Source organism: Chlorocebus sabaeus, chromosome 14 (genome assembly GCF_047675955.1).
Source record: "Chlorocebus sabaeus isolate Y175 chromosome 14, mChlSab1.0.hap1, whole genome shotgun sequence".
Lineage (NCBI taxonomy): Eukaryota > Metazoa > Chordata > Mammalia > Primates > Cercopithecidae > Chlorocebus > Chlorocebus sabaeus.
In genome coordinates, this window is record NC_132917.1 from 61,770,641 (window position 1) to 61,794,913 (window position 24,273).

At 43.4% G+C, this 24,273-nt stretch overlaps 1 protein-coding gene and 1 long non-coding RNA gene across 5 annotated transcripts in view; one reads left to right on the forward strand and one right to left on the reverse strand.

The window, feature by feature from the left end:
• Nucleotides 1-24,273, forward strand: part of COMMD1 (copper metabolism domain containing 1) — a 229,463-nt gene that overhangs the window by 25,029 nt on the left and 180,161 nt on the right. The gene's annotated exons all lie outside the window — the stretch shown is intronic.
• The window catches only part of LOC119627245 (uncharacterized), a 30,133-nt gene continuing 11,249 nt past the window's right edge, over nucleotides 5,390-24,273 (reverse strand). The window contains exons 1-5 of one of the 3 annotated variants that reach the window (XR_012095300.1): nucleotides 21,642-23,940; nucleotides 15,167-18,070; nucleotides 12,883-13,050; nucleotides 10,698-10,785; nucleotides 5,390-6,814 (exon numbers count right to left, since the gene is read on the reverse strand). This is a non-coding gene — a long non-coding RNA (uncharacterized lncRNA). Of the gene's footprint in view, nucleotides 6,815-10,697; nucleotides 10,786-12,882; nucleotides 18,071-21,641; nucleotides 23,941-24,273 lie in introns of those variants that run through there. The other 2 variants (XR_012095301.1, XR_012095299.1) reach the window with 2 other exon arrangements.

The following is a 24,273-nucleotide window of genomic DNA, read 5'->3' on the forward strand; positions in this document are numbered from 1 at the left end:
ATTCTCTAACAGTAATGTCTAAATCTGCAAAGTTCTTTGGATAAAATGTATACAAAAGGCACAAGTGGATTTATAAAGTCAGTACTTCCATTCATGCCATTTCCTTGCGGTTATTTCAGTCGTCTGAATTGCCAAGAGATTCGGATACCACTTATGTTTTACAGGCCCCTCAGTAGTAAGACAGGCAGCTATATTCTGTGCTTGGAGCTCAAATGAGAGGTGTAAATAAAAGAACCATTGGCTTTATATTCTTTTTTTTTTTTCCATTTCTTGGTTCACCATAGATGTAGGAGAGGTTGGCACTATAAGAAGCAAAGAAAGAACAAGTGAATAAGTGCTATGGTTTGAGTGTGTTCTCCAGATTTCGTATGTTGGAAACTTAATTCCCAAATTTATATGTTGATTGGTGGTGGGGTCTTTGGGAGGTAATTAGGATTAGAAAAGGTCATGGTGAGATGGGATAATTCCCTTGATCCCCTTGCTGTACTTGTGACAGGGGTGTTTGTTTACTTGGCTGCCATGTGCCCCAACCCCTTGCATGAGGGAGCATGTGAGCAAGTGCGGGAATGAGAGCAAATGAATGCTGGAAGCAGCTGGTTGCTCCTCCCTGGCGGGAATAGGTTCTGTGTGGACCCCGCAGCAGCATCCAAGCATGTTACAGCCAGTGCTCTCTTTCAGCTCTCCTGTCCAAGGATGACTAAGTGCCAGCCAGCTCAGTCGAGGGTCAGAATGGCAGCCCCTGCCCTCTCGGCACCTGGGTTCTTGTCTGGCATCTGGGAAGAATCAGGTCACATGAACAGATTGAAGGGTAGTATATGTGGAGGATTTTATTGGTCAATGAAAGTGGCTCTCAGCAGGATGCGGAGTTGGAAAGGGGATTGTGTGGGAAGAAGGTGATGTTTCCCTGAAGCCCAGCTCTCTCTGGCTGGGCCCCTCTCCAAAGCTGCACATCTGAAATTAGCTGCATCTATCCATAGTCTCTGATGCTCAGTTTCTTCTCTGCTTGCCAGTCAGCTGCTTGTATCCACAATGCTCAGCCCTTGTATCCCTATTGCTCAGCCGCTTGTATCCCTAACACTCAGCTGCTTGTGTTGCTCTGCCAGCTGAAGTGTTTTTTTTTTTCAGGGCGGTGGAGGTGTGGGGGCTAAGGATGTGGCAGGACAAAAAGTCAACATTTGGGCAGAAAACCAGGTCAGCTGTTTTCACTTAGTGCTGTGGTTCCAGGCTTAAGGGTGGGGTTTAGCCAGAACCCAGCCCTTCTGTATCAATGTAGGGGTGAGCCATGATGGGACTGGTGGCTTTATAAGAAGATAAAGAGAGACCTGAGCTGCCATGCTTTTGACCTCTTCCCACGTGTGATACCCTCTGCCATAGTAGTAAGAAGGCCCTCAGCAGGTACGGCCCCTCAACCTTGGACTTTGCAGCTTCCAAAACTGTGAGCTAAATACTCAGTCTCAGGTATTCAGTTACAGTAAAAGAAAATGAGGCTGGGCGCGGTGGCTCACGCCTGTAATCCCAGCACTTTGGGAGGCCAGGGTGGGCAGATCACAAGATCAGGAGATCGAGACCATCCTGGCTAACATGGTAAAACCCCGTCTCTACTAAAAATACAAAAAAAAAAAAAATTAGCTGGGCATGGTGGTGGGTGCGTTTAGTCCCAGCTACTTGGGATGCTGAGGCAGGAGAATGGCTTGAACCCGAGATTGTGCCACTGCACTCTAGCCTGGGTGACAGAGCGAGCGAGACTCTGTCTCAAAAAAAAAAAAAAAAAAGGGACAACGACAACAAGCAACTTTTGTTTTTGTATTTCTTTTTTCTTTTTCTTTCTTTCTTTTTTTTTTTTTTTTGAGATGGAGTTTCGCTCTTGTTGCCCAGGCTGAAGTGCAATGGTGTGATCTTGGCTCACTGCAACTTCCACCTCCCGGGTTCAAGCGATTCTCCTGCCTCAGCCTCCCAAGTAGCTGGGATTACAGGCATGTGCCACCACGCCCGGCTAATTTTTTGTATTTTTAGTAGAGATGGGGTTTCTCCATGTTGGTCAGGCTGGTCTCAAACTCCGAACCTCAGGTGATCTGCTCACCTCGGCCTCTCAAAGTGCTGGGATTACAGGTGTGAGCCACCACGCCTGGCCTTTCTTTTTTGGTATAGTCCAAAATACCTAAATCCAGTTTAAGCATCCACAACTATACATGTTTAAATACAAAATTAATTTGAGATAGGGGTGTGTGTCTAGGGGTGGTGGGGGAATGTGAGAGGTAGTATAGAATGAAAAATAAGTTCCAGTTATTAGTATCTCTTGAGTGGGACAGTTGGGACATCTGTCCTGGAAGGGCCGTGGGGATGGGTTTTCATAAAGAATGAACCATGGGATGTCCACAGAAAATGAATTTTGCGTCAGGCTTGAGGGAAAACTCATTTGAAGCCTTGAATGCTCCTCTAGAGTATCAAAATGAAGGAAGAAACTTGTAAGTAAAACTTATTTTTGTCTTTTGAAAGGCTTAATGAGTGGCCCTGTGTGATGGCTCATACCTGTAATCCCAGCACTTGGGGAGGCAGAGTCAGGAATATTGCCTGATCCCAGGAATTCAAGACCAGCCTGAGCAACACAGGGAGACCCTGCCTCATAAAGGCTTAACAAGTTTAAGTTACGGAATGAAAAAAATTTCAATTAATTCAATGGTAGGCTGTCATGAAAACAAAACAGATTTCAATTAAGCAAGAAAGGGATGTGAAATTGAGAGGCAAACAAAAAGGAAAAGGGGCTAGTTAGTACAGCAGTCACTGGTTTATCTGTATAGAGAGGGAAAACTATTTTTCTCTCAACCCTCATTGGTTCTTTTCTTTTTTATTTAAATTGAGACAGGGTCTTGCTATGTTGTCCAGGCTGGTCTCATACCCCTAGGCTCAAGCATTCCTCCTGCCTTGGCCTCCCAAATTGCTGAGATTACAGGCATGAGCTACTGTGCCTGGTCGCCTGATAAATTCTTAATTGGAATAGATTCCTGTAACAAAGGACAAATTAACAGGAGAAGAACAAGGTTATTTCCTGGAGCAGAGCATGGAAGATGTGGGTGTTCAGTGAACTTCCCGAGTGGCCAAAATGGTTGTATGAATAAGTTCTTTTAGTTTATATCAAGTCATACAGCTTCAGCTTGTAGGGCTTTGGGACAAGAGAAGCTAGAGTCTCAATAAAGATCCCGGCAGTCAGGTTTTAGTTCCTAGTGATTTCAGGTCAGGAGGGTGGGAGAAAAATTGGAAACATTAATTACTGACAAGATATGCAAGACAGCAGGATCCTGTTTACAGAGTGGTGAAAAATAACTCAGAGACAAACAACAGAACTACAGTCTGATAACCCAGACTGGTTGTAGTTTTCTATTGAAATGTAAAATTTCTGGCCTGATGTGGTGGCTAATGCCTATAATCCCAGCACTCTGGGAGGCTGAGGCGGGTGGATCACTTGAGGTTAGGAGTTAAAGACCAGCCTGGCCAACATGGCGAAAACCCCTCTCTACAAAAATACAAAAATTAGCTGGGCATGATGGCAGGTGCCTGTAATCCTAGCTACTCAAGAGGCTGAGGCAAGAGAATTGCTTGAACCTGGGAGGTGGAGGTTGCAGTGAGCCGACCGAGATCACACTGCTGCACTCCAGCCTGGGTGACCGAACAAGACTCTGTTTCAAAAAAAAAAGGTAAAATTTCTCTGTATAGTCATCCTTGGTATGATCAAAGATAAAAGTAAGACTACTCTTGTTTACAGAACAAGTGTAATCTTATTAAATTTGGTCTAATTATTTATATAAGTGCAGCAAGAATGATAATTGAACATATGCTTGATCTTAGGTTATCGTTTTGTTTTTGTTTTTTTGAGACAGAGTCTCACTCTGTTGCCCAGGCTAGAGTGCAGTGGAGCTATCTCAGCTTACTGCAACTTCCTTCTCCAGGGTTCAAGCGATTCTCCCACCTCAGCCTAAGTAGCTGGGATTATAGGTGCGTGCCACCACGTGTGGCTAATTTTTTGTATTTTAGTAGAGATGGGGTTTCACCATGTTGCCCAGGCTGGTCTTAAACTCCTGAGCTTAGGGGAATTCGCCGACCTTGGCCTCCCAAAGTACTGAGACACCATGCCCAGCCCAGCCCAGTTTTTTTTTTTTTTTTTTTTAAATTTTCATTCGCATTTTAGATGAGGGTTATCAGTTTGGATGCACCTATTAGCTTCTCTAGTAGGGTTCTGGAAATTCCTACTCAGTCCAGTGGTATGATTTCAAAGTTATGTAAGCAATGTGATGAGAAATCCATACCCTAGAGTACCTATATAATTCTTTCCATGGGTCTCTGAGGCAGTCACTTATGTTGATTATGAAGCATTCCGGCTTGTAGCTGATTGTGAGCTTTCAGGGAAGCATTTGAATATAAGAGTAATTATATGTAAATGACAAAAGACCTACAATGGCCATGGTTAAAGATTTTATTAGAGTTCATTATCAAAATAATGGAGTTGACAAAGAAATTTGGTTGTTTCTGTGCCATACAACATTTTAAGATAAAAACTGGAATTATGATTGATAACATTATATCAGAATATATTATGGACAGTGAGTGCGTTGACAAATTTCTAGAAACTTCATGTAGTTGTTTTAAAAAGCAGACAGGGTCTTGCCTTATTGTCCAGGATGGTCTTGAACTCCTGGGCTCAAGCGATCCTCCCGCCTTGGCTCCCAAAGTGCTGGGGTTTTAGGTGTGAGCCACCAGACCTGGCCTTCCATACAGTGTTTGGAGTACTTATATTAATAACATTTTCTCATATAGATACGAACCCAAAATATAAGACAGGGTCTTAGTCAATTTGGAAAGTTTATTTTGCCAGGGTTAAGGACCCGCCTATGACATAATCTCAGGAGGTCCTGATGACATATGCCCAGGGTAGTCTGAGTGTAGCTTGCTTTTATACAATTTAGGGAGACATATCAGTCAATATATGTAAGATTTACGTTGGTTTCATCTGGAAGGGTGGGACAACTCGAAGTGGGGGCTTCCAGGTCATACGTAGATTTAAACATACTCAGATTGGCAGTTGGTTGAAAGATGTATTGTCAAAGAAAGGAATGTCTGAGTTAACATAAGGCGTTGTAGACACCAAGGCTTCATCCTGCAGATGAAGGAAGCCTCCCGGTAGCAGACTTTATAGAAAATAGATTTTAAATGTTTCTTATCAGACTTATAGTCTGCATTAATGTTAGTGCTGGAGGGGTATGATAATTACCCCCACTTCCCCTTCATGGCCTGAACCAGTCTTTCTGGTTAAATTTTAGAGTGAGTGCCCCGGGCAATGAGGGAGTGCATTCAAATGGTTGTGAGAGCCTTTAAATTTTCCCCCTTTTGACCAAGATTTGCCAGAGACAACATCAGTGGCTACCAGATTTTAATTTTGTCCCACAGTGTTGCCGGGATGGCATGGCTGCCTGCCCCTGGTCTATCCTGTCCTTCCCTATGACTGAGAAACTTAGAGTGAACAAGACTTATGGCCAATTAATTATTCTAAGCCAGATAGGAATAGACATGGACAGGCATTCATTACCCTTTAAAATTATTATTAATTTTGTTTTTTAAGTAGAAGGTCAATAAACAAAAAGCCAAAGGTGAGGTTACAAAACCGACTTATTTTTAACTTCTATACTATGCATTGAGCCATAGCTCAATCTTGTTTTTAGTTTTAGTATGTAATCTTGGTTTTAGTTACAGACTTATAGCAATTAGCTATACAAAACAAGCATTGTTCTGAAAAAATTTAAAAAAATATGTATATCTGTACAACTCATACCCAGGAGGCTTTGTCGTAAGGTATCGTTATCCTGTCAGTAATTATTTTCTTCTTTTACCAGCTGTTCAGGCATCTTTGTACATATCCTTGATTTGAAGGGTCTGACCTTGACCTAATTGTATCCCTCAAAACTTGCCCTTACACTCTCATGTAACAGTCCCTGGGCCTAGAGGGAGGGTGCTTATATGGTCTTAGTAGTAAGGCATTTGCAGTGAAAAACAGATTGGGCTCAGTGGGATTGTTACAGGTGGTTAGACATGAGCTGGGCAGCAGAGAGAGCTCTCCTCTAACAACTAGAATGTCGGGTAGATGGTTCAGCAATTATCGCATTGCCTGTCTAAAAATGATAATTCGGCAGCACCAGGGAGAGGCTGATGGTCCTGATGGTCCACACCTGTTAACATCATCAAAATGTTAATTGAATGCAGGCCCCACGGAGGAGCAACTTCCTGGGCATGCATGTTGAGACCAAAAAAAAAAAAAATTGGTGAGGTATGATCTTCCGGGGGGCACACTTCACCGGAAAAGGGAAGGAAGCCTCAGATGGGTGTGCTTATAACTCCCTAAATACATTGCGTGTGTTCATTTCCAAAGGATAAGGAAAGCACTGGGCAAGTGGAAAGCCCGCTCTAAAGGAAGAAACATGGGAAAGAGGCGAGCTTATAAAATTCCTAGGATCACGGTTGAACAGGGCACTTGACCTTTTCTCTTTAACCTTCATGTGCCCACTTGGGTCTCTTCCAAGCACACTTGCTTTCCTGTTCTAAGACCTTTTCAAATAAACTTCCATTCCTGCTCTGGAACTTGCCTTGGTCTCTTTTTCTGCTTTATGCCCCTCAGTCAGATTCTTTCTCGTGAAGAAGCAAGGACTCAAGTTGCTGTGGACCTGTACAGATTTGCCGCCGGTAACTTGGATCTCTTCCACTGGTTAACAGGATGCCAAATAAGAGAGGTTGGCATCTCTGGTTTTGAGAATACCATAATTTTGGTTTCCTTTTAAGTAATGAGAAATAAATAACATTAATATTGTGACAATCAAAAGAGTATTTGTATGTCAGAACAGAAAAGGGAACCTCTTTCATTAGGGCACCAACTAAAGATATGAAGAAAAATTATAATCTGGTACTCTAGAGGATTATTGTGTCCAAGAAATAATTCATAATTCAGTCTACACTCAAAAAAACAAAAGTTAGTGTCAAGTGTTATACTTTTCCTTTGAAACAGTTTCTCTCTCTAGACTTCCTTTTCTATTAAAGAGAAATTATAGTAAGATCAATTTGTATGCAAATTAAGTTTTAGGCTTATTATACTTTGCCTGATTATTCACATAAAGTGCGGCAAGAATTGATTGGCTTGGCCGGGCGCGGTGGCTCAAGCCTGTAATCCCAGCACTTTGGGAGGCTGAAGAGGGCAGATCCCAAGGTCAGGAGATCGAGACCACCCTGACTAACACGGTGAAACCACATCTCTACTAAAAATACAAAAAAAAAAAATTAGCCGGGCGTGGTGGTGGGCGCCTGTGGTCCCAGCTACTCAGGAGGCTGAGGCAGGAGAATGGCGTGAACCCGGGAGGCGGAGCTTGCAGTGAGCGGAGATCGCACCACTGCATTCCAGTCTGGGTGACAGAGCGAGACTCCATCTCAAAAAAAAAAAAAAAAAAGAATTGATTGGCTATATAGGCTCCTTTCAAGTTGACTTTGCTGAACTTTACCTAAAAGTATACTATTTTAGTCAAAGTCTTGGTAAAATAACCAGTGTCTCCAATTGTTTTGTTCTAAAAGACTCTTACTGAACTTATGCAAATAACTATATTTTCATAAAATCACAATTTGAATTTTGGATAATTCAGAGAGAAAGGTAAATTTGCTTACAAAAACATATTTCACCCAAATGGTCTAAACTATAAATAACTATAAAAAATTTTTTTGGACCGTTCTTTAACCAGAGCAGCAGCCTTCCAAACAAGATGTTTGTTCAACTCAGAACTGCCATTCACAAGCCAAACAGGTCATGGGAACTATCAGGTACTGTAGAATCTAGCAGCTCCTCAGATAGCTAGAATCAGTACTAGGGACAAAAAGAGTGTCCTTGTTTGTGAGTATCTCCTTCTTGTATTCCGAGGTAGCAAGAGCCTGTGTAAACCATTTTAATTTTATCATGGAAATCTTTTGAACACCTTTATTTCTATTAGCATAGGGGTAGCTCCAGCCAACATTCCATAACAAGGCAGTAAATGTCCCTCAAGTAGAAATTCTCTAGTCCAGCAGTTGTTATTGGGAAGTACTCACAGTTTTTTGTCATAAGTCCCAATAAATGCTCCACAAAAGGCTACAAAGTGGAGGATTTGTCCTGTCTAGCACTCCAGCTTCTCCCCTATATTTTGTGGGCTAAGGCAATCTTTCTAGTTCCCATTTAGTAAGTTCAGTTAATATTTGTCAATAAGCAGATTTACCTGCCTTCAGTTTTATAGTACTAGATAGGGAAAACATCTCCCAGTCACACACAGTACCCATTTTCATAAGACATTTAGGTAAAAGGAGTCACAACTACCTTACATAAAGTCTATTTAAACATCTCAGATTTCTTAATTCTGTAAACCTGTATGTTTTTATGTTCTGGTCCCGGGAACTTTTCTACCCCCAGATCATTTTACCTTTTCTGGTTAAAAAAAAAAAAAAAAAAAGGCGGGGGGGGGGGGTGGTTTGGGTTCCCAGCAGGGAGTTGAGCCAAGGGACTCAGGCCTTTTTGTCAAATTTTTATCTTAATTTGCCTCAGCATTGCCCCAGACAATGTCAGCTTTCTCATGATAACCTTTGCCTTCTGATTTTTTAAAAAACATTTTCCAATCTAGGGCAAATAGTGAATAAGCATCCAAAAATTTCTATCACTTTTCTGGGGTGAATTCTTTGACTCCCTTTTTCCTTTCCCATTTTTTTTTTTTGTTAATGACCCCCATTTTTTTTTTTTTTTTTTTTTGAGATGGCGTCTCACCCACGCTGGAGTGTGGTGGCGTGATCTCTGCTCACTGCAACCTCTGACTCCCGGGTTAAAGCGATACTCCTGCCTCAGCCTCTTGAGTAGCTGGGATTACAGGCACTCGCCACCATGCCTGGCTAATTTTTGTATTTTTAGTAGAGACGGGGTTTCTCCATGTTGGCCAGGCTGGTCTTGAGCTCCTGACCTTAGGTGATCCACCTGCCTCAGCCTCCCAAAGTGCTGGGATTACAGGCGTAAGCCACCTTGCCTGGCCATGAGGTGTAAGCATGCGTAAGACCATGAGGGACAGCAAATTTGATAAGGCCTCTCAAGCAGTCATATGATTCTGTGGGAGGGGTACCCATGTAAAAGGGGCCCTGTTAACCTCCAGATATAACATGACCTGCGTTATGGACATATTAGGTAGGAGAATATTCCGGTCATTATAAAGCCAGTCCTATGTGGCTTGCATATGAAGCATATCAACTGTTTCATCTGTGGTGCTCCACTTGGTATTTTATAGGGGGAGGCAGGAAGTCCCCTTCTCGGGGCAAACCTTACAGTGGCATTTATTTGGTCCACTAGGCTGGTTGTTCTCTCAGGAATAACTTCCTGTGCATTTGGATCACATACATTCATCAGTGATTGTTTAATAGTGAGCTGTGGGTCCTGCATTAATCCAAACAAGCTCTTTCATTCTGTAGCATTTAAAATTAAGGATTTTGTCCTTAAAATGGTCATTTTTACAGTCCATTATTATAAAAGTTTCTCCAGAAGCTGATGATACCAATCTATGAAACAGAACAGTTCCTTTACATTAAACCCTCTGGTTTTAATAGTTACTTGGTTTTGCCCTTCCCCAATATTGACTATCTTCTTGGTAACCACTTTATTTGCCCTGGCATACTTTTTCTTTTTATCCATTTAGTTTTATTTGTACAATTTTTCCTTTATTTTAAAGTGACGCTTACATAGTCTCTTAACTAGGGGAAAACTTTTTCTTTAGCAAAAAACACATCCTTGTATGTGTTTGTTTGTTTATTTTTGAGACAGTCTTGCTCTGTCACCCAGGCTGGAGTGCAGTGGCATAATCTCGGCTCACTGCAACCTCTGTCTCTCAGGTTTAAGCAGCTGGCCTCAGCCTCCTGAGTAGCTGGGATTACAGGCATGTGCCACCATGCCCAGCTAAGTTTTGCATTTTTAGTAGAGATGGGGTTTCACCATGTTGTCCAGGCTGGTCTCGAACCCCTGACCTCAGGGGAACCACCCACCTCGGCCTCCTAAAGTGCTGGGATTACAGGCATGAGCCACCGTGCCTGGCTGTTTGTTTATTTTTGAGACAGAGTCTTTCTGTCACCCAGGCTGGAGTGCAGTGGCACTTGTGATCTGCCTGCTTCGGCCTCCCAAACTGCTGGGATGACAGGGGTGAGCCACTGTGCCTGGCCTTTTTTTTTTTTTAAATGAAGTCTCACTCTGTTGCCCAGGCTGAAGGGCAGTGGCGTGATCTTGGCTCATTGCAACCTCCACCTCCCAGTGGATTCTCGTGCCTCAGCCTCCCAAGTAGCTGGGATTACAGGCATACATCATCACGCTCGGCTAACTTTTGTATTTTTAGTAGAGGTGGGGTTTCACCATGTTGGCCAGGCTGGTCTTGAACTTCTGACCTCAAGTGATCTGCCCGCCTCGGCCTCCCAAAGTGCTGGGATTACAGGCAGGAGTCACTGTGTCTGGCTGTTAATTTATGAGTACTTTTTATCTTTAAGCCAATCTGGTACCTTGTGGCCAAAAACACATAACAAAGTATGTGTACATACACCTAAACACACATATATATACTCATACAAAGTTCTTGTAGTTTATGCTTCAGAACTCTAGCCATGAGATATTAATAGAGACTTACCAGTTTGCAAACAATAGCAAAAAGAGATGGTTGGATGCAAACAGTGGATTTTATCTCAGTGGAAAAGTAACAGCAGACTTAAAGCAGGCTGAAAAGAAAGCAGAGAGATAGAGAACTTAGCAACTTTATAGTTGCAGATTGACCTTCGGGCTCTGCATTTTTCTTGATGTAATTTGCTCATCAGTTTAAAATGTGCACAAGAACAGACCTCTAATGTGTAACTGGCTGCAGTATTAGAAAACGTGGCATGCTCTTCCATTACACAACCACTTTCAAGTAGAGGCGTCATAAAACCAAACAGGGTGCCTGCGAGAGGCCACTCTCCTTGTGTTTTTTCATTCCTAGGTTATTTGTTTCCCACATTTTTTCTGAAAAGGAGGAACTGAGCTGTGCCTTAAGGTTTAGTGGAGTGGGTCAAAGTGTGCTGGTTGTGGGTGGGAGTCCATAGTGTGTCACCAGTGAGTCATTTCTGCCCTTTTATGTGTCTCAGTTTCTCTTTCTAGACGTCCAGCACCACCAGGAGGGCTCAAAGTGAGGAATGAGGCGGGGTGCAGTGGCTGACACCTGTAATCCCAAACTGGGAGTCCGAGGCAGGTGGATCACTTGAGGTAGCAGTTCAAGACCAACCTGGCCAATATGGTGAAACCCCATCTCTACTAAAAATACAAAAATTAGCCCGGTATGGTGGCACGCACCTGTAATCCCAGCTATTCAGGAGGCTGGGACACAGGAGTTGTTTGAACTCGGGAGTCAGAGCTTGCAGTGGGCAGAGATCCTGCTGTTGTGCTCCAGCCTGGGCATCTCAGCAAGACTCCGTTTCAAAAAAAAAAAAAAAAAAGGCAGTGACCAGCTCCTGTATGTACGTCCTGGACAAGAATTTTTTTAAACTAATTTTCTTGGGAGTTCCCTGTAGGGCTGCTGCACGTTGTAGGGGGTCAACCCTGCAGACACTTCCACTTGGTCCCCAGTCACCCAGGGTTGCCTTTTGGTTGGAAGGAGCAAAATGCCCTTTCTTTTTGGAGTTGAGGAAACTCAGTCTGTCATCTATGAAAATGACAGTTCAGTTCCTCACACAAACGTGCACACAAGCCAATCGAGATTAATTTCAGGAGGAAAGGCAACGAGAAGACTCTTTAGAATGCACCCCTGGGCCAGGTGTGGTGGCTTATGCTTGTAATCCTAGCACTTTGGGAGGCCAAGGCAGGTGGATCACTTGGGCTCAGGAGTTCAAGACCAGCCTGGCCAACATAGCAAGACCCTGTCTCTACAAAAAGTACAAAAATTAGCTGGGTATGGTGGCACACATCTGTAGTCCCAACTACTCTGGAAGCTGAAGAGGAGGATCTCTGGAGCCTGGGAAGTTGAGGCTGCAGTGAGCCGTAATGGTGCCAGAGGACTCCAGCCTGGGTAACAGAGCAAGACTCTGTCTCAAAATAATAACAACAACAACAATAGTAATGATAATAATAATAGGAATGCACCTCTGAACTAGAATTGGGATCCTAGACAACAACTTCCTGGGAGCTCAGCTAAACCAGCTAAGACCACTTCATGTAAACCATCTTCAGCCACTCTTAACTTTGTAGCTCTCATCTGCCATTACACATGCCAAAGCCAAATCCTCTCATGGTACAAGGTAATTTCTGGTATCTCCAAAAGTCAAAGAATCAGGTAGTGCAATACAGGAAAGCAGAACTGTAGACCTAAAAGCATCTGCCCATTACTCTTGAAAACTCCATAAAGAAAACACGACATCCCAAAAAGTGGCAAGTGGTGCCTTTGTTCTGACTTCTTTAAGGGGTTCAGGTTAATAGAAGGCTTCTCTAGATTTTTTTTTGGTAGCAAAGATGGGGAAGGGGAAGGGGAAGGGGAAGGAGGAGTAAGGTGGAAGAAAAGACAGGAAGCAAAGACAGAAACCACATGCATGGTTTTGTTTTGCTTTTCCTTTTTGCTGCTGCAAGGAGTTTTAGCCAATTCAGATGTCTTGTTCCCCATAATTGGAATTCTCACTCAGATCTGGCCAAGTTGGTTAGAGTTGGAGCTGGTCAAACCCGATGGGAGAAAGACCAGAACAACAAAAACCCAACAATATGATTACTGAGTACTCTAATGGCAAGGCAAAATTAAGACCAGCTGATTGTTAATTGTAACTTTAGCCAAATGAAAGCCCAATTCACCTACTTACCTAGGAATGGGTCTCAGGTGGAAGACTGCTCTCTACTATCCCAGAAGCAGGAAAAAACTCAAACTCCAGAAAGGAGTTAGCTGCTGTCACGCGCGTCCGTGTGAAGAGACCACCAAACAGGCTTTGTATGAGCAACATGGCTGTTAATTTCACCTGGGTGCAGGCGGGCTGAGTCCGAAAAGAGAATCAGCAAAGGGAGATAAGTGTGGGGCCGTTTTACAGGATTTGGGTAGGTAAAGGAAAATAACAGTCAAAAGGGGCATTGTTCTCTGGCGGGCAGGAGTGGGGGTTACAGGGTGCTCAGTGGGGAAGCTTTTTGAGCCAGGATGAGCCAGGAAGAGGAATTTCACAAGATAATATCATCGCTTAAGGCAAGGACCGGCCATTTTCACTTCTTTTGTGGTGGAATGTCTTCGGTTAAGGCGAGGCAGGGCATTTGCACTTCTTTTGTGATTCTTCAGTTACTTCAGGCCATCTGGGCATAAACGTGCAAGTCACAGGGGATGTGAAGGCTTGGCTTGGGCTCAGAGGCCTGACATTCCTGCCTTCTTATATTAATAAGAAAAATAAAACAAAATAGTGTGAAGTGTTGGGGCAGCGAAAATTTTTTGGGGGGTGGTATGGAGAGAGAATGGGCGATGTTTCTCAGGGCTTCTTCAAGCGGGATTAGGGGCGGCGTGGGAACCTAGAGTGGAAGAGATTAAACTGAAGGAAGATTTTGTGGTAGGGGGTGATACTGTGGGGTCATTAGAAGAAACATTTGTCATATAGAATGCTTGGTGACAGCCTGGATGCGGTTTTGTATGAATTGAAAAACTAAATGGAAGACACAAGGTAAGAGAAGGAGAAAGAACAGGTATTGAAGGACTAAGAATTGGGAGGACCTAGGACATCCAATTAGAGAGTGCCCAAGGAGGTTCAGCATAGCCTTGCCAGCAAAGATCATTTATTTACTTTAAGAGGAAATTTAGAGTGGCGGTTTGGGATAGCACTGAGAGATACCAACTGTGATGGCTTGGAGAAACAGTGTAAACCGGCAGTGTAAACATGAGCAGGGCATTTATGAGTAGTTGAGAATGGTGAATAGGAGTAAGACTAGACAGAATACAGTAGGGATGAAAGTTTTTTGGGGTGCAGTCTAAGTTGGTCTGGTGTCTGGAATGAGACTGGGACCTAATAAAAAGGAGTGTCCACACAGGAGCTCAAATGGGCTGTAACCTGTAGCATTCCGAGGACAGGCCTGAATTCTGAGAAAGGAAAGTGGTAAAAGTATTGTCTAGTCCTTTTTAAGTTGGTGATTGAGCTTGGTGAGGTGTGTTTTTAAAAGACCATTAGTCCATTCTACCTTTCCTGAAGATTGAGGACGGTAAAGGATATAAAGGTTTCACTGAATACCAAGAGCCTGAGAAACTGCTTGGGTCATTTGACTATTAAAGGCTGGTCTGTTATCAGACTGTATAGAGGTAGGGAAGGCCAAACCGAGGAATTGTGTCTGAAATGACCACGGTGGCCTTCTCAGACCCTGTGGGAAAGGCCTCTATCCATCCAAAGTGTCTACCCAGACTAAGAGATATTTTAGTTTTCTGACTCAGGGTATGTGAGTAAAGTCAATTTGCCAGTCCTGGGCAGGGGCAAATCCTTGAGCTTGATGTGTAGGAAAGGGAGGGGGCCTGAACAATCCCTGAGGGGCAGTAGAATAGCAGATGGAACACTGAGAAGAGATCTCCTTGAGGATAGATTTCTAGGATGGAAAAGAAATGAGAGGTTCTAAGAGGCAGGCTAGCGGCTTGTAACCTACATGGAAGAGGTTATGAAATGACGACAGAACAGAATGGGCCTGTGAGGCTGGAAGGAGATAATTTCATTGGTCTAAGAACTATTTGCCTTGTGTGTGAAGAGATTGATAGGTGGAAGTTTCAGCGGGGAGTAGGTGGGAGTGGCCGATGTGAAGGAGGAAAACTGCCCTGAGGGATAGAAGTTGTAATGCTAGCTGCTTTTTTAGCTAACTTATCAGCATGAGCATTGTCCTGAGCGATGGGATCTGATGCCTTTTGATGGCTGCTTTTTTAGCTACCTAATCAGCATAAGCGTTGTCTTGAGCAAAGGTTGGGGAAAGAAAAATAGATTTTGGAAGTTATGAGAACTGTAGAGGGGAGTTTTAAGAGGTTTAGAAGCCTGGCCGTCAATACCCACATTTATGGAGAGGCAAGGGAAACAGGCCCTTGAAAAGAAGGTGATGTGGCGTGGGTAGGCTCTGTATTGATTAAGAAGGGGACGGACTTACCCCTCACTGTAAGAGTTACCCAAAGTGTCTGTGATGGTCCAGGAGGCTTCTGAGGTGATGGGGCAGCGTCAATCTTCAGCTGCTAAGCTGAGAAGATCTGGGAAGGAGTCAGAGAGCCTTGGGCCAGAGTTCCAGGGGCTCTGGGAGCGGCTGCTGGGCGAGTTGTACAGTCCGATTTCCAGTGGGGTCCCTCTCAGATGGGAAGCGGCTTAGGAGGAATCCCGGGCTGCCGGCATTCCTTGGCCCAGTGGCCAGCTTTCCGGCACTTGTAGCAAGCTCCTTGGGGAGGAGGTTCTGGAGGAACTGGCAGCTGCTTGGAGTTGTGTGCTGGAGATGTGGGTGGGGTTTGTCTCACAGTGGAGGCAAGGAATTGCAACTCAGAAATAAGTTGCTACCTGGCTGCCTCTATTATTGTACACCTTGAAGGCGAGGTTCATTAAGTCCTGTTATGGGGTTTGAGGGCTGGAATTTAATTTTTGGAGCTTTATTTAATGTTGGTAGCAGATTGGGTAATAAAATAAAATGTATATTAAGAATAAGATGGCCTTCTGACCTTTCAGGGTCTGGGGCTGAAAAGCGTCTCAGGATTGCTGCTAAATAGGCCATGAACTGTGCTAAGTTTTTTATATTTGATGAAAAAGAACCTAAACGCTAACTGATTTGGAAGAGGTCAGATAAAGAAAAAGGAACATTAACCTTGACTATGCCTTTAGCTCTAGCCACTTTTTTAAGAGGAAATTTCTGGGCAGGTAGGGGAGGGCTAGTCGTGGAACGAAACTGTAAGCCAGACCGGGTGTGAGGAGGGGAGGTGATAAAAGGACTATATGGTGGGGGAGCAGAGGCTGAGGAAAAATTGGGACCTAGCTCGGCCTGGCGAGGAAGGGAGAGGTCAGATGGGTCTGTAGAAAGGAAGATTGGAAGGACTCAGCGTCACTTGGGATTGGGGCTGAGGGGACAGGCGGGAGGGAAAGAAGGAAGATTTCGGACAAGTTGCATTGGGAACAGAGACTAGGGAGGGACTGATGTGTAAAAGAATGCCTGGACGTCAGGCACCTCAGACTGTTTGCCCACTTTACGACAAGAATTATTTAGCTCTTGTAGGATGGAAAAAAATCAAAAGTGCTGTTTTCTGGCTATTTGGAACTACTGTCGAGTTTGTATTGGGGTTAAGCGGTATTATAGAAGAAAATAAAGCATTTAGGTTTTAGGTCAGGTGTGAGTTGAAGAGGTTTTAGGTTCTTGAGAACACAGGCTAAGGGAGAAGGAGGAATGGAGGGTAGAAGGTTGCCCGTAATGAAGGAGGCAAGCCCAGAGAAAAGAGAGAGTAGAGATCTGGAGAGAAGGAGTTCGGGGGTTCTTGCCCTCCAGAAAAGCGGGAAAAGGGTCGGGGTGCGGAACTAAGGTATTGGGGTGCAAAAATAAGATATTGGGGCACAAAAATAAGAGGGGGTGCAAAAATAAGGTCAGGGCGCAAAAATAAGAGGTCGGGGTTCTTGCCCCTACCCCAGAAAAGCAGAGAAGGGGTAGAGACAGGGAGGGTTGGGGTTGGGGTGCTTGCCCCTCCCCCAGAAAAGCGGGCCTTGCCACTTAGGGTGAAGGAACAAGGCAGGCGTCCCCGCAGCGTGGTCAGACACCCCTGAAATGTGGGTGAGTAATCAGAGAGGCATCCCTGCAATGATTAAACACCAAGGGAAGGCTGCCTTCCCCAGTCCATGACTGGCGTCGGCGTTTTGGGTTCCACGGATAAAACGTGTCTCCTTTGTCTCTACCAGAAAATGAAAGGAATTGAAATTAAAGAAGGGAGAGATTGAAGGGTGGTGCCAAGATTGAAAGGAGAAAGAGGTTGAGAAATAGTGAGAGAGGTTGGAGAAGAGAGTAAAAATGGGGCCGCTTACCCGATTTAAAATTGGTGAGATGTTCCTTGGGCTGGTTGGTCTGAGGACCAGAGGTCATAGGTGGATCTTTCTCACAGAGCAAAGAGCAGGAGGACAGGGGATTGATCTCCCAAGGGAGGTCCCCTGATCCGAGTCATGGCACCAAAATGTCATACGCGTCCATGTGAAGAGACCACCAGATAGGCTTTGTGTGAGCAACATGGCTGTTTATTTCACCTGGGTGCAGGCGGGCTGAGTCCAAAAAGAGAGTCAGCAAAGGAGATAAGTGTGGGGCCATTTTATAGGATTTGGGTAGGTAAAGGAAAATTACAGTCAAAAGGGGCGTTGTTCTCTAGCAGGCAGGAGTGGGGGTTACATGGTGCTCAGTGGGGAAGCTTTTTGAGCCAGGATGAGCCAGGAAGAGGAATTTCACAAGATAATATCATTGCTTAAGGCAAGGACCGGCCATTTTCACTTCTTTTGTGGTGGAATGTCTTCGGTTAAGGCGAGGCAGAGCATTTGCACTTCTTTTGTGATTCTTCAGTTACTTCAGGCCATCTGGGCATATACACGCAAGTCACAGGGAATGCAATGGCTTGGCTTGGGCTCAGAGGCCTGACAGCTAACTGCCTTGCATCATTATGGAAGCAGGAGAACTTGCCTTCCTTGTTGGAGCAAGTAAAATTTCAGAAAAAGGAGTTGTATAACAAAATAAACTTTAGATCTTGACCAAATTTTGGGAGATCAGGGATTCTCTGGCGTGGGGCCTCCCAGGCCTCAGCCAATTATCCTCTTGGTTTGAGCAGTAAAGATAGCTCAAGCTGGTACCAAGCACAAATAGGCGATTTGTCAAAGGTCAGGGGCACTTCCACTCAGAAGCCCTTTCAGGTTGCCAAATGTGAACCCAAGATATCTGAGACAGGTTTCAGTGAATTTAGAAAGTTTATTTTGCCGGGGTTAAGGACGCAGCCACGACATAGCCTCAGGAGGTCCTGATGATATGTTCCCAGGGTGGTGAGGATACAGCTTGCTTTCGTACAATTTAGAGAGACATAATACATCAATCAATATATGTAAGATTTACATTGGTTTGATGTGGAAGGGTCAGACAACTCAAAGTGGGGGCTTCCAGGTCATAGGCAGATTTAAACACATTCTCATTGCCAGTTGGTTGACTGTCAGTAGAAAGGAATGTCTGGGTTAAGATAAGGGGTTGTGGAGACCAAGGTTTTATCCTGCAAATGAAGCCTCCAGGTAGCCGGTTTTAGAGAAAATAGATTGTAAATGTTTCTTATCAGACTTAAGGTCTGCATTAATGTTGCTGCTGGAAGGGTATGATGAGGCATGTCCTACCCCCACTTCCCTTCATGGCTTGAACCAGTCTTTCTGGTTAAATTTTAGAGTGCCTTGACCGAGGAAGGAGTGCAGTCAGATGGTTGTGGGAGCCTCTGAATTTTATTTTTGGTTCACACAGATATAACTTAGAGAAGGTTAAGCATCACTTCTACAATGTTTCCCATGCAATTTAACATATCAAATAAACCTAATTTAAAAAATTAATCAGAGATAAGTTCAGGAAAACCTAGTTATTTTTAACATCTCTCTTTTTAAAAGATGAAAAAACAAACCCTTTGAGATTTTCCAGGTGCCGTTTGGAAAAATCTCAAGTTTGAGATTTTCCAGGGGCCCTTTGGAAAAATCTCAAGTTTGAGATCAAGATTTTATTTAGGATTTGATTTTGAGAAGGCAAAATGTCAAAAGGTTCGAACGTTTGATTAAATAGGGTCCCAGGTCACATTTTTAAAAGAAGACTTGGTTCTCTTAAATAGGGATATAATAAAGCACTGGAAATTATTCCAATAAGACACAGAATCTTTGTTTCCTAGGCAGATTACTTAAAAAGTAAAGAAAAATCTTTTACACAATCTCTCATAAAGAGCAGATTAGTAATCCAAGAAATTTAGTCCCTTGAGAGAGAAAATTGAACTCTAGTTTTACATCAATACACTATTGATATTAAAGCTTTAATTTTAAAACCTCATAAATAAACCCATTCGGTCTTAGCCAGCTCGACCATATAAAATATGGTTTTTTTCTTTTGTTTTTTTGTTCCACATTTCCTTTATAACTTCATATATTCCTTCAGGTTTTTGTCCTTTCCTCTTTCACATTCTGGAACAACCTTTCAACACCTCTTAAACAGCTACAAAAACTTATTTTGTATTCCTTGGATACTTTTAATAGAGTTGTTTTCCTTCACGGTTATTGCTTCTAGTAGTTTTGTTTACATATATACATTATTTTTAACAATCTTTATTTTACAGGGAAATCTAGGCAGTAGTCATGAATTGTCTGTCATATACCAGCATTTTTTTTAGCAGATTAATAAATTTTATGAATATAGCATTTCACATGTTCTAGAAATATAAACTTTTTCATAATAAAACTTCTCAATGTGGTCAAAAGTAGATGTTTACTAAGAGACCCAAATATCTTTAGTTTCTCTATAAAAATAAGTAGCTAAAAGCATGTATAATTTAAACATGTTTAGTAACTGTGTTACTGGGGGTCCTTGCTCCCAGAGCTCCCAAGATGGTGGGGGGCCACTTCCACAATGGCGGCAGGCCGCTTTCAAGGTGGTGGCAAGCCTCATGTTCTCTTGACCAGGGAATGGAATCTTGGGCCATGCGGTGAGTGTTATAGCTCTATTAGAAGCCGTGGGTCACAGAAGAGAACCGTGGAACCTAGTGACTAGTGTTCAGCTCGATTAGCATGAACCCAGGCACTTAGCCCTGCAGGAACAATGGCAAACCTTTAGCCTGATGGGGAGTGGCAGTGGGCGCCTCGCTTGATCAGGAGCACAGCCGACACCCTGCCGGATCCAGAGGGCTGGAAGTCAGCGGCGGGTCTGTGCCAGCGGCAAACAGCAGCGGTGAACTGCGAGCAAAAGCTCAGCTCGACCAGGAGAGCGTGCAGTTGTAAGGTTTAATAGAGTGAAAACAGAGCTCCCATACAAAGGTAGGGGACCCAAAGAGGGTAGCAGTTTGGTATGCCTGGGTTTATATCCCGATCATTGTCCCTCCTGCTGTGCTCTCAGGCAATAGATGATTGGTTATTTCTTTACCTCCTGTTTTTGCCTAATTAGCATTTTAGTGAGCTCTCCTTCCTACCTGATTGGTCAGGTGTTAGCTAAGTCGTAAGCCCTGTGTTTAAAGGTGGATGCGGTCACCTTCCCAGCTAGGCTTAGGGATTCTTAGCCTAGGAAATCCAGCTAGTCGTGTCTCTCAACTGTTTCAGCATTTTATTTTACTTAGAACAATCTATATATTCAATGAATACCTGTCACTTAGTATAACTTAAGGTTTCAAATTACCAAACAGATTTTGGAAAGACTTTCATTTATTTTTATTTTTTGAACAACCTTTGAGCAAATAATTTTTTCTTTTAAAAAATTTGTACTTTTAGGCCGGGTGCGGTGGCTCACGCCTGTAATCCCAGCACTTTGGGAGGCCGAGGTGGGCAGATCACCTGAGTGTCAGGAGTTTGAGACCAGCCTGGCCAAATTGGTGAAACCCCGTCTCTACTAAAAATTCAAAAATTAGCCAGATGTGGTGGAGGGTGCTTGTAATCCCAGCTACTCAGGAGGCTGAGGCAGTAGAATTGCTTGAACGCAGGAGGCAGAGGTCGCAATGAGCCAAGATGGTGCCACTACACTCCAGCATGGGCGACAGAGTGAGACTTTGTCTCAAAAAACAGAAAACAAGCAAAAAAATTTTTTTTGTACTTTTTTTTTTTTTTTTTTGAAGATGGGGTGCTGTATGTTGCCCAGGCTGTTCTCAAAATTCCTGGGCTCAGGCATTCCTCCCGCCTCAGCCTCCTGAGGTAGCTGGGCTTATAGGCATGCACCAGGGCTCATCTTATTTCTACTTTTAAGACTTATGAAACACAATTATTGTTGAAATAGTTTGTCAGAACAGACTCAATTTGATTAAAATCACATCTGTACATTTATGATCTTAAACATCTAATAAATATATTAACTTATTTTATGAGTAAGCCCAATAAATAAAGTTACTATAAATAAATAAAATAAAATAAGTTAAAATAAATAAATAAATAAAATAAGTTACTCAGGATGTGGAGGCAGGAGGATCATTTGAGTCCAAACCCAGAAGTTCGAGACCAGCCTAGGCAGCATAGCGAGACCCTGTCTCTTAAAGCAGAATTTTAAAAATGAAGCCATTGAAGTTCTAAATTATGCTTAGTAAAGTTATGCCAACAAGAAAGGAAGGGAAAGAGCTAGGGCTGCAGTGGCAGAGCATATAGTCAGCAGACTTTTGACAAGAAAGGGGGTTTCAGTTGACTGAGAAGTTCCCATGAGAAGAGCAGGATAAAGTGTAGAGAACAGAGAAGCCTTAAAACAAAGAGCCCAGGGAGAACTAGCCTGAGACGAGTACAGAGAGGCTCAAAACCAAAACTGGGAAGAAGAGTTCCAGCCCAATGAGTTCCTTCCAAACAAAGAAGCCTTAGATTCTAACCCAGCTTCAGAGAGCACAGTCATTCAAAATGTGACTGAAATTATAAGCCTTTTTATGGCTTACCCCATGGATGCAATAGGTGTTCCCAAAAAGTGTGCAGAAGATGGAGCCCCTGATCCGAAGTCATTCCCAAAGATATCCAAAGAGAGAAGAAGTAAAAATCTTTTTCGCTGCAGGAAATAAGAATAGTGTTTGTCAATTCCAGATCAAGGCAGATTCAGTTAAAAGAAAAAAAAAGAATGGTGGTTGTGAAAACCTGTGTCTGTGGCCTCCAACAAAAGTGAGATACTTTTGACACTGGGTAGGTGATGCTGAAATGGGATTTTTTAGTACTAGCAAGGCAGCAAGGAAAGAGATGACGCAGGCCCTTATGGACTGAGATCTTTTATTTAGACAGACTCCCTTGAGAGCTGGCATGGTCCATAGGAAAGTATCTCAGGCCCCCAGGCCACTGGCTGCCTGCCTGCAGACATAGACCCACTGACGGGTAGAAAACCAATAACAGAATGCAGTCTCTGGATCCAAGCCAAGGTCTCAGGACACAAAATGAAACAAACAGGACACTGTCGCTATCCCTGAGAAGGAAAGGATCTATTATAAGAGTACTTGAACCAAGTGTGACAGTACCTAAAGAACTAGTTCCTAAAGTGTTTTCTTCTGTAAATCTAAATTTTGGAAAATCCCTTTTAGAAAAGGAAAGCAGAGCCTCTTAACATCCTTGCTCAGCTGGACCCAGAGATCTAGGGTCTGACAGGTAAAATGTTTATTTTCACTGGCTGGGTCATAGGTCCTGGGATGTCAGTTGCAGTTTTCAGAATAAGCAGAGAATCCCAACCATCCCAACCTCATTGACAAATCTGTTGGGAGGAAAACTTTCCCTCCTCCAATTTGGGTTTAGTTATTGGGGACCTGCACGTTATCTGATAATAGGCAGGTTGATAAGAGAAAAGACAAGTTTATTTATATGTGTCATGGGAGTGCTCAGTGATGAGTAATTCACTCAATAGTCAGATAAAAGGTTTATACAGTAGTTCCCCCTCATCCCCTATGGATTAATAGGGGATTCCCTTATGTTCCAAGAGCCCAGTGGATGACCAAAACCACTGATAGTACTGAACCCTGGCCAAGGAACACTAAGGTCACTTTTTCACTTAAAGGAAGCACTTTATGGCTTCTCTTTGGCATATCCAAGTTGCCAGCATCACTATTCTTGTGCTTTGGGAACATTACTAAGTAAAACAATGGTTACTTTAACACAGGCACTGTGACACTGAAATAATTGACCTGATAACTGAGAAGACTACTAAGTGACCTTGGGTAGCATATACAGCGTGGGTACCCAGAACAAAGAGAGGATTCATGTCCAGGTCAGGAAGAAGTGGGAGGGTGCAAGACTTCATCATACTACTCAGATTGGCACACAATTTAAAACCTATGAATTCTTTCTGGAATTTTCCAATTAATATTTTCAGTTCTTCACTGACCATAGGAAACTGAAATCAGGGAAAGCAAAACTGCAGATAAGGAGGAACTACTGTTTACCAACTTAAAATGGAGGAGAGGGATTTAGGGCTTCAATCGGAAGGTGTAGATGGTTCTGTTGGCCTTTTTGCTGCCAGTGGCAATGGGCAGACTGTTTCTATGGCAGCTGAATTCCAGGAAACTCCCATGGAGAGAGGGTTAATGACAGCTGGGTTTTCCAGAGGGAAGTTGGATAAGGAAAGTTCAGGTAGTATTTCTTTCTGCGGCTGGGCACAGTGGCTTACCCCTGTAATACCAGCACTTCGGGAGGTGGAGGCGGGTAGATAAGTTGAGGGCAGGAGTTCAAGACCAGCCTGGCAAATGTGGCAAAACTTTGTCTGTACTAAAAATACAAAAATTAAGCATGGTGGTGCGTGCCTGTAGTCCTAACTACTTGGGATGCTGAGGTACAAGAATCACTTGAACCTGGGAGATGGAGATTGCAGTGAGCCGACATTGCGCCACAGCACTCTAGCCTGGGTGACAGAACAAGACTCTGTCTCAAAAAAAAAAAAAATCTTTCTGCATCTTCAGTTCAAATTACTTTTATTTTAAAATAATCTTTATTCCAACTCTGTGGATCTAAGTAGGTCCCCTAATATTGAAATCTTTCTAAAATATATTAAAACTCTTACCTGGAACTTTCATTATTTTAACAGCTTTATTGCTGTATAATGGGGATACAGTAAATTGTACTTTTTTTTTTTTTTTTTTTTTGAGACGGAGTCTGGCTCTGTCGCCCCGGCTGGAGTGCAGTGGCCAGATCTCAGCTCACTGCAAGCTCTGCCTCCCGGGTTCACGCCATTCTCCTGCCTCAGCCTCTGGAATAGCTGGGACTACAGGCGCCCACCACCTCGCCCAGCCAGTTTTTTGTATTTTTTAGTAGAGACGGGGTTTCACCGTGTTAGCCAGGATGGTCTCGATCTCCTGACCTCGTAATCTACCCTTCTCGGCCTCCCAAAGTGCTGGGATTACAGGCTTGAGCCACCGCGCCCGGCCTAAACTGTACATATTTAAAGCATATAATTTGATAAAGGGACATATGAATGTACCCACAAAACTATTAACATGATAGCAAACATGTCTATCACTACTGGAAATTTCTCCAGTGTCCCTTTAAAAATTTCTCCTTCTGATTCTCCCGAAACCATCCCTGTCAGGAAACCAGTGATCT